The 7,931-nt window shown below is 44.8% G+C and overlaps 1 pseudogene; it reads left to right on the top strand.

Moving 5' to 3' along the window:
- The first annotated feature begins 2,518 nt into the window (after positions 1-2,518).
- LOC115858170 (heterogeneous nuclear ribonucleoproteins A2/B1 pseudogene) lies at positions 2,519-3,495 on the top strand (annotated as a pseudogene).
- The last annotated feature ends 4,436 nt before the right edge of the window (positions 3,496-7,931 follow it).

Here is a 7,931-nt window from a genome sequence, read left to right as displayed (position 1 = left end):
GGCTCAGCATGGGTCAGGGCCCCACTCGTGGGTCATCACTGGTGGTCAGGGAGCGAGCTGTCGTGGTAACGCGGCTGCCGAGCGACATGTGCTCAGAAGTCACGTCAGCCTTCCTCACGCCAAATCCAGGGCGCTTAGCATAGACCTCCTTCCTGGTAGGTATTTTAAAAATTGCAGAATGAACGGATTATGTGTGTGCACACGTGCGTGCATGCGTGAGTGGTGTGTGCGCGTGTAGCAAGGGGTGGTGGGCAGTAGGGAAAAGAAAGGGTTTCCTTGACAGGAGATCAGCCCAGACGGAAGAGTAGAGAAACCCTGAGCTTACTCCTCTTACAAGCACACCAAAGTCACAACTATCAGCAGAACAACCATGGACGAAAAGGCTGAAACCTGCCAGAAAAGCTCTTCTACAATGAAAGACCTAAGGAAGACATCACAACCAGGGGGGTAGGAGGGGCAGAGTTGCTATACAGTCAAGTCCCACGCCCCTGGGGGCAGGGGGGAGGTGGGCTGGGGGGGCTGGGGAGGCTGACCCACAAACTGGAGAATAATTACACAGGAGAGTAATTATTGAGAGTATTGAGAGTACTCAGAGGCCCACGTCGAGCTCCCCAGCCCAAGGATCCTGCACCAGGAAGATGAGCCCACAGAGAATTTGGTTTTGAAGGCCAGTAGGGCTTACTTTCAAGGAGTCCTGGGCTTAGAAATAGAAACTCACACTTAAAGGGTGCATACAAAATCTCACATGCTCCAGGACCTAGGGCAAAAGCAGTAATCTGATAGGAGTCTGGGCCAGACCTCCCTGCCGGTCTTGGAGAGTCTCCCGGAGAAGCAGGGGGCAGCTGCAGCTCACGCTGGGGACATAGACACTGGCGGCAGCCATTCCTGGGAGCTCGTTCCACAGCGTGGACACTGGCAGGTGGCAGAGTGGGGACCTCCCTCTAGTTCATTAGCGACAAGATCTGGCCCCATCCACCAGTGCTGGGACGCCTCAGGCCAAGTGCTGGGACGCAGGCCCGCCCATCACCAGAGAGGCTGCCTAGATATCTCGTAAGCCCGCAGCCGTTTCTAGACACGGTGCCACCCACCAGAGGGCCAGGACCCAGCTCCACCCACCAGTGGGCAGGCACCACCCCCAGAATCCCCTACTGCCCGCCTTGCCCTCAAGAAGCTGGCTCTAGCCCCTGGACCAGCCTCACCCACCAGGGGCTAGACACTGGACTCAAGAACACCACAATCCTGCAGCCTGCGGACCCTGCCCTAGGACCAGCTGGGCCTTGGCCCTGCCCGCTAGCAGGTCAACGCAAGCTTCGAGACACCCGGGACCCCATATCCAACTGTGTCAGGAGCCAGCCTTCACAACCCACCCCACCCCAGTGATCTGACAACAGCTCTGGGATAGGCCAGTACTAACCACAGGACCTGGCTCCACCCACCAGTGGGCAGGAAGTAACCCCGGAGCTTTCTGGACCCTGACTCCACCCACTAGTGATCCACCTTAAGCCCCGGGATGCCCTGGGGTTCTGCAGTCAGCCCCTTGGTGAACTGGTCCTGCCAAGTAGTGGCCAGCAGCCTCCGCAGAAGGCAGGGCCTGGTGACCGATAGGACTAAGGGCCAGTGACACCAGACCACCCACAGTAGTCAGCCCTCATAGGGGGCACCCCTAGAGCATGTAAGTCCGGTAGTGAGAGAGGAGTGCCCTGCTGGAACTCACAGGAAGTCTCTTGCAAAAGGCTGCTTCTCCAAGGTTGAGAAATGTGACCAACCTACCAGATACGTAAAAATAAAAACAGCAACTTAGGCAAAATGAGGCAGCGGAGGAACATGTTCCAGACAAAGGTACAAGATAAAACCCCAGAAGAAGAACTAAGTGAAGTGGAGATAGGCCACCTACCCGAGCTCAGGGTAGTGATGGTAAAGATGATCAAAAACTCGGGAGAAGAATGGGTGCCAAGAAAGGGTTTCCTACGCACTCCCATCACTGTCATTTCCCACTGATGCCTGGAGCGACCACGCTGACCCAAACTGAAGGTATTCCACTCTTCCAATGTCAGGCTGCTCTCTAACGCTGAAGGATCTTGCGGTAGTCTCTTCTGTGTTCTGTGCTTCAATGAGGTAAAGAGAATTCCTTTCCTATGGCTGATGCTGTGGTCTCTGTGCTGGGGCTACTCTTCCATGGTAGTCACTGGCACCTGGAGAATAACGGTGTGTGACAGGTGGTTGTGCTGTTATTCACGTAGACCACGAGGCATCATCTGTTTAAAAGAGGAGAAGTAGCTTTTCCCAGCAAGCTACAGGCTGTCTGCATCTCAGGAGAAAATCGAAAGGTGCTCAAGAATTATGCAAGCGTGCCGGGCCCTGCATGGAGGTGCTCCTAGAAGGTGTTGTTGCTGGAGCATCGGAGGTTCGTTCTTACCTCAGATCCGGGGCGGGTCAGGTTGCAGGTTCGTGATCTTCCCCTGAGATCTCCCTCATCTCCCTCAGCTTCAGGAAAATGGCTGAAGCGATGGACTCCAAGATGGAGGAAAGTTTCAAAACTGTTACTTTCTGGAGGAAGAAGAAGGAACAAGAAGAATTCCATAAACTCTTTATTGGTGGCTTGAGCTCTGAAACCACAGAAGAAAATCTGAGGAACTACAACCAGCAACGGGGAAAACTTACAGGCTGTGTGGTCATAAGGGATCCTGCCAGGAAAAGATCAAGAGGATTCGGTTTTGTAACTTTCTCATCCATGGCTGAGGTGGAGGCTGCCACACCTCATTCCACTGATAGGAAACGGTTGCCCCCAAACGTGCTGTCCCAAGAGAGGATTCTGGACAGCGGGGCGCTTTCCTAACTGTGAAGAAGCTGTTTTGTTGGTGGAATTGAAGAAGCTACTGAGAAGCACCATCTCAGAGATTACTTTGAGAAATACGGAAAAATCGATGTCATTGAGATAATTACTGATAGGGAGTCTGGAAAGGAAAGAGGCTTTGGGTTTGTCACTTTTGATGGCTGTGATCCGGTGGATAAGCTTGTGCTGCAGAAATACCATACTGTCAGTGGTCATCATGCAGAAGTAAGAAAGGCCCTGTCTCGACCTCAAAGGCAGGAAATCCACAGTTCTAGAGGTGGCAGAGGAGGCAACGTCGGTGCTGGAGATTCTCCTGGCGGCGGTGGAAATGTTGGAGCAGGACGAGGAAGGAAACTTGGAGGACGATCTGATGGATTCAGGAGTGGTCGGTGGGCTTGGTCATGGCTCTAGTAGGTGTGGGGGAGTACCTGGATCTGGCCACCAGGGTGGGAGCCCCGGGGGTGGTATGGCATCTATGGAGGAGGAAAGTGTGCAAGTGGAAATGACAATGATTTTCGGAAATCGTAACCAGCAGCCTTCTAACTAAGCTTAGCGAAAAGTGGAAACGTCAGTAGCAGGCACGAGAATTATACGGTGGAGGAAACTATGGTCCAGGTGTCAGTGGAGGAAGTGGGGGTTATGAAGGGACCAGCCGATACTGAGTTTCTTTCTGTTGGCCATGGGCAAGTAGGAGAGGATGTATGAATAGGAGAGAATGAGAGCCCAGAGGTAACAGAACATCTTCAGGTCGTGGAAACTCTCAGTCATACAGAAATAGGCAGAGCAGAAGACATCAGAGCAGATGCAGAGAGCCATTTGTGAATGGATTGAATTATTTAAGAACATTACCTTACTATGGAGGAAAGATTGTGAACAGTTTCTTAGCTTTCTAACTGTTTCTTTCTAGTGGTCTTTGTAAGAGTGTAGAAACATACCTTCTTTGATAATGTTAAAATGTGTAAGTGTCGGGTGACATGTGAAACCTTTTTCAAGATTTTTCTCACAAAGTTTTGAAAAGCTGTTATCCAGGTTCATGGTGTAATGAGACATAATGTTACATGTATTCCTTTTAAAAACTGAAGTGCCTGTGTAGACTTCAGAAGCTGTTGTACATTTATGATCTAATAAACACTTCTAAAGGAAAAATAAATAAAAATAAAAAGGGAGAAGCTTCCCCTCCTCCCAGGTCAAAGGCCCTACAGCAGAGCTGCTCTGTGCTCTTAGAGGGTTCTTTTCTGTTGTTGTTTTGTTCTTTTGGAGGTTTTATATATTTCAGCATCACCTGAAGTTCCTTTTCCCCAGGACTCAAATCATGAGTTCATTGCTACAGGGCAGGCAGTCTCAGACCCCAATATCATGTTCTGCTGCTAATAATTCCTTTTCTTTCTGAGATTACGGCATCCAGACTGGGTCAAGTTTGTGTTCCAGAACAACTCTTCCTTTAGGATGAGTTCTTTCCATTTGTTCCTGTGTGCTTCATGCAAATCCTGCTGTGGTGTGTCCTCTAGACATGCCTGGAAATGTCTGAATCTTAAAATACACGTAATTCAGCCTTGGACTGCCCCGTTGTGGATGTCTGGCTGAACAGGGCTAGCCAGAATGGCCGCAGCACGCAACTTCCATTCAAACACCCTACACAAGTGGGGGAACGGGACTGCCCTCAGGTATAATTGTGAATGCTGAGAAAATTGTCTTTATAGGCTCCACCTTTCCCTTCTTGTATCCACTTATTTCCCCTCTGGATGGTGCCACATTGTAACATAAACTGTCTGTTGATGGTTCCAATTAGTGGAAAGAGAGACATTGGTTAATGTTGGCAGAGGCTGCGTAGGATTGAAATCAGTCCCAGGGACATCCCGAGTTCAGGCTTTTAAAAGGTGAGGTTTCAGTATGAGTGGTGACCCCTGTCCCTTTTTCTCTCCAAAGATTCCTTGGGTCCTTGGATAGAATGAATCAGGAGGCACCCAAACAGAGTCCAAGGGAGGGTTGTTTCCAGGAGCTTCAAGGATGGAGGAGTAAGGGGTCATTGTCACCTGCTTCTTTGAGACCTGGAGTTCAACCCAGAGCTGCTCCGTCTCTGCCACCACCAGCTACTGTCCTGACAGATGCCCTTTTCCTTCTTCCCTGACCTAAATGCAAGTCAATCTTATCTCTTAACCTCAATAACTCTTATTCCAAAGGCATATTTTTTCAGACTTATTGCAATTACTTTTTTAAAATTTGAAACTAATACCAACACAATAACAAAAAACTTGAAAAACAGAGAAAAGATTTAAAAACAGATGTTCACCATCCTAATTAAAAAAATGTTCATTTTGTGTATATAGTAATTCCTTTCTGAAACTGATTATTTTCTATTCTGCTTATTAAATATTTTACCAATTTATTAATAACAAATGTCTGGTAAAGGATTACTGTCCTTAATAGATAAAATTCTTGTGCAGAGTAATTAAAAAGTAAAGATAAATGCTCAAAAAAAAAAATAATTCCTTTCTGTTTTCTCTCTAAGCATAGTTTTAAAAAATGTCAACAAATATAAAATAATTTTAATTTATTTTTAGTCTTGCTTGTTTTACTTATTCTTGTTTATGCTTTTTATACATCCTGGCATGGTCTTCATAACCAGTTGGTATGTTTTTAACATAAATTAAATTAGTATTTAATTATGTTTGCACCCCATGATCCAGAATCCTTCTTTGATTTTAACTTCTGGTAACAAAGCTTCTAACAATGGAATCTGTTTTTAGAAAAATCCTCTTTAATAATAGATGTAATGCCGCAGTCAGTTTGGAGCTTAGAGCTCCCCTGATAACTGAATTGGGTCATAAGACTGAACAGTTTTGCTGTTTGAGATAGCCCCAAACACCCAACCATCACAAAGTTCAGTTGGCTAGTTATGTAACCTAATGTAAGGGAAAGGGAGAGGGAACATTTATGTTGTATTTCATTTAAGGTGGCTTTAACACTTTATAAACTAAATGAGAGAGAATCTGTGGCTAAACGAGAGAGAATCTGCTGCTCAGAAGCTGCTGAGGCTTCTTTTCATCTCTCACTCTATTTTTTTATGTTTCTCCCCCAAATCTCAAAAAATTTTGATAATTTCCCTTTCATTGATCATCTGGGTAGAAAGGACAGCATCTCACAATCTCAGCTTACAGAAAAAAAATCACAGAATTAGGCCACTTTCCAGATGTTTCAAGTTATCTCCCAATCCTAGTTCCCCAAACAAATAAAACCCCTAGAACCATTCCCTACTGTCTCAATTATCTGACTATTTCAGGTGCATATGGATTATTTTGGCCTGGATTGTTTTGCAATTGCACTATCGGTGCACATCTATTTACCTAAGAGAGGGAAGTATACGTATCACTGCAAAGGTCTGAAATGATTACTTTAGGAATATATTCTGGCCTGCAGTAAAAGACTGGTTTTCCAAGTTGTCTGTTTTGAAAGAATGCCAGAAAACACCACTGAATAATTATTGTGGCTTAATTCTGGAGCTCTGCTTGCTGCAGCTTTAGGTGTGACATGCATTAGCTCTGCAGCGCAGAAGGCCATCCTCTGAAGCTGGGGAGGGCCTGATAATGAACTGCAGGAATTTGCTGAGTCCTTTGGGATCAATCATCTCTGGGTGGCCAGTGTTTCCAGAGATCAAGGGACAGGCTGTGGAGGGAAGCTCTTTGCTTCCTTTCTTTTTCAATGTGGATACAACTTCCAGTATATTAGATTGCAAGTTATTATATTGTATTTGTATCCATAAATAATTTTAAGGAGAATTTATGTGAAGCAAATTAATTTGAGAGACCCACTATTTTGGCTTGTGAGTTTGATTTCTCCTTTTTCTTCAGTCTACCTCCCAAATTTACTTCTATTTCTAATTTTGTATGGTAGAGGATGTTGAGGTGATATGATGTGTTTTGAAGGGTCTTTGTAGTCCTGACAGTTGTAATTGTGCCTTTAGAGGAGGATCACAGCAAAAGGACCGAAAGAGCCTCTTGGCGTGGGAGGAACTCCATCAAGGATCAGTGAAGGGAGTGTGCAAATTTCAAAAGTGGCCACTTTACGTATCTGGAGTGAATAGTTTATTTTGTGAATATTTTATATTTAAATATCTGAATATTTGGTGACACCTAGGTGAGTAGTTTCAAACTTTTTGGTCTCAGGGCTACTTTACTCTTCTAAAAATTATTTAGATTTTTAAAGAGTTGTTGCTTACATGGCTTATATCTATTAGTATTACCATTTAGAAATCAAAGCTGAGAAACTGGACTCATTTAAGATTCTAAAATAATAAACCAGTTACGTGTAATGTAAATAACACTTTTACTGAAATTATTCATTTTTATTTAAAAAAATTTTTTTTTAATTTAATTTTCTTTTTTGCGGTACGCGGGCCTCTCACTGTTGTGGCCTCTCCCGTTGCGGAGCACAGGCTCCGGACGCGCAGGCTCAGTGGCCATGGCTCACGGGCCCAGCCATTCCGAGGCATATGGGATCTTCCCGGACCGGGGCACGAACCCGTGTCCCCTGCATCGGCAGGCGGACTCTCAACCACTGTGCCACCAGGGAAGCCCTATTCATCTTTTTTAAAATAAAAAAATCAGTGAGAAAAGTGGCATTGTTTCATATTTTTGAAATTTCTTGTACTTAGTACATGACAGTTGGGTTTTCATATCTCCTCAATTCAATCTGTTGCAATATGTTACTTTGGTTGAAGTATGTATGGATATTTGTTTGGGAAGGCTGTTTTAACAGCCTTAAAAAGGTCATTATGAGTAATCTTTTTTGATATTACACCACAACTAGGCAAGTGGTAATTCTTAAAGGTTAGTTGCAATGTGGAATCTGAAGCTGTATCAGTGAACTTTCTGTGTGCTATTGCATTTGAATCCTTTTGTCTATCTTGCAATGTGACAATGTTTTAACCATGTTTGGTTTTATAACATCATGCATTGGTTAGTTGGAAAATATTGGTTCACTGAGCTATGCATATTTTCCAAATGTTAACATATTTTATTATTCAATATGATGAAATCACATTCATTAATATCACCACAGATCCCATAAAAAAGCCTTTCAGTATTTTGAAACTGTCAAC

Source organism: Globicephala melas, chromosome 5 (genome assembly GCF_963455315.2).
Source record: "Globicephala melas chromosome 5, mGloMel1.2, whole genome shotgun sequence".
NCBI lineage: Eukaryota > Metazoa > Chordata > Mammalia > Artiodactyla > Delphinidae > Globicephala > Globicephala melas.
The sequence above is the reverse complement of the archived record's forward strand: the minus strand, read 5'-3'. Positions and strand labels throughout refer to the sequence as shown.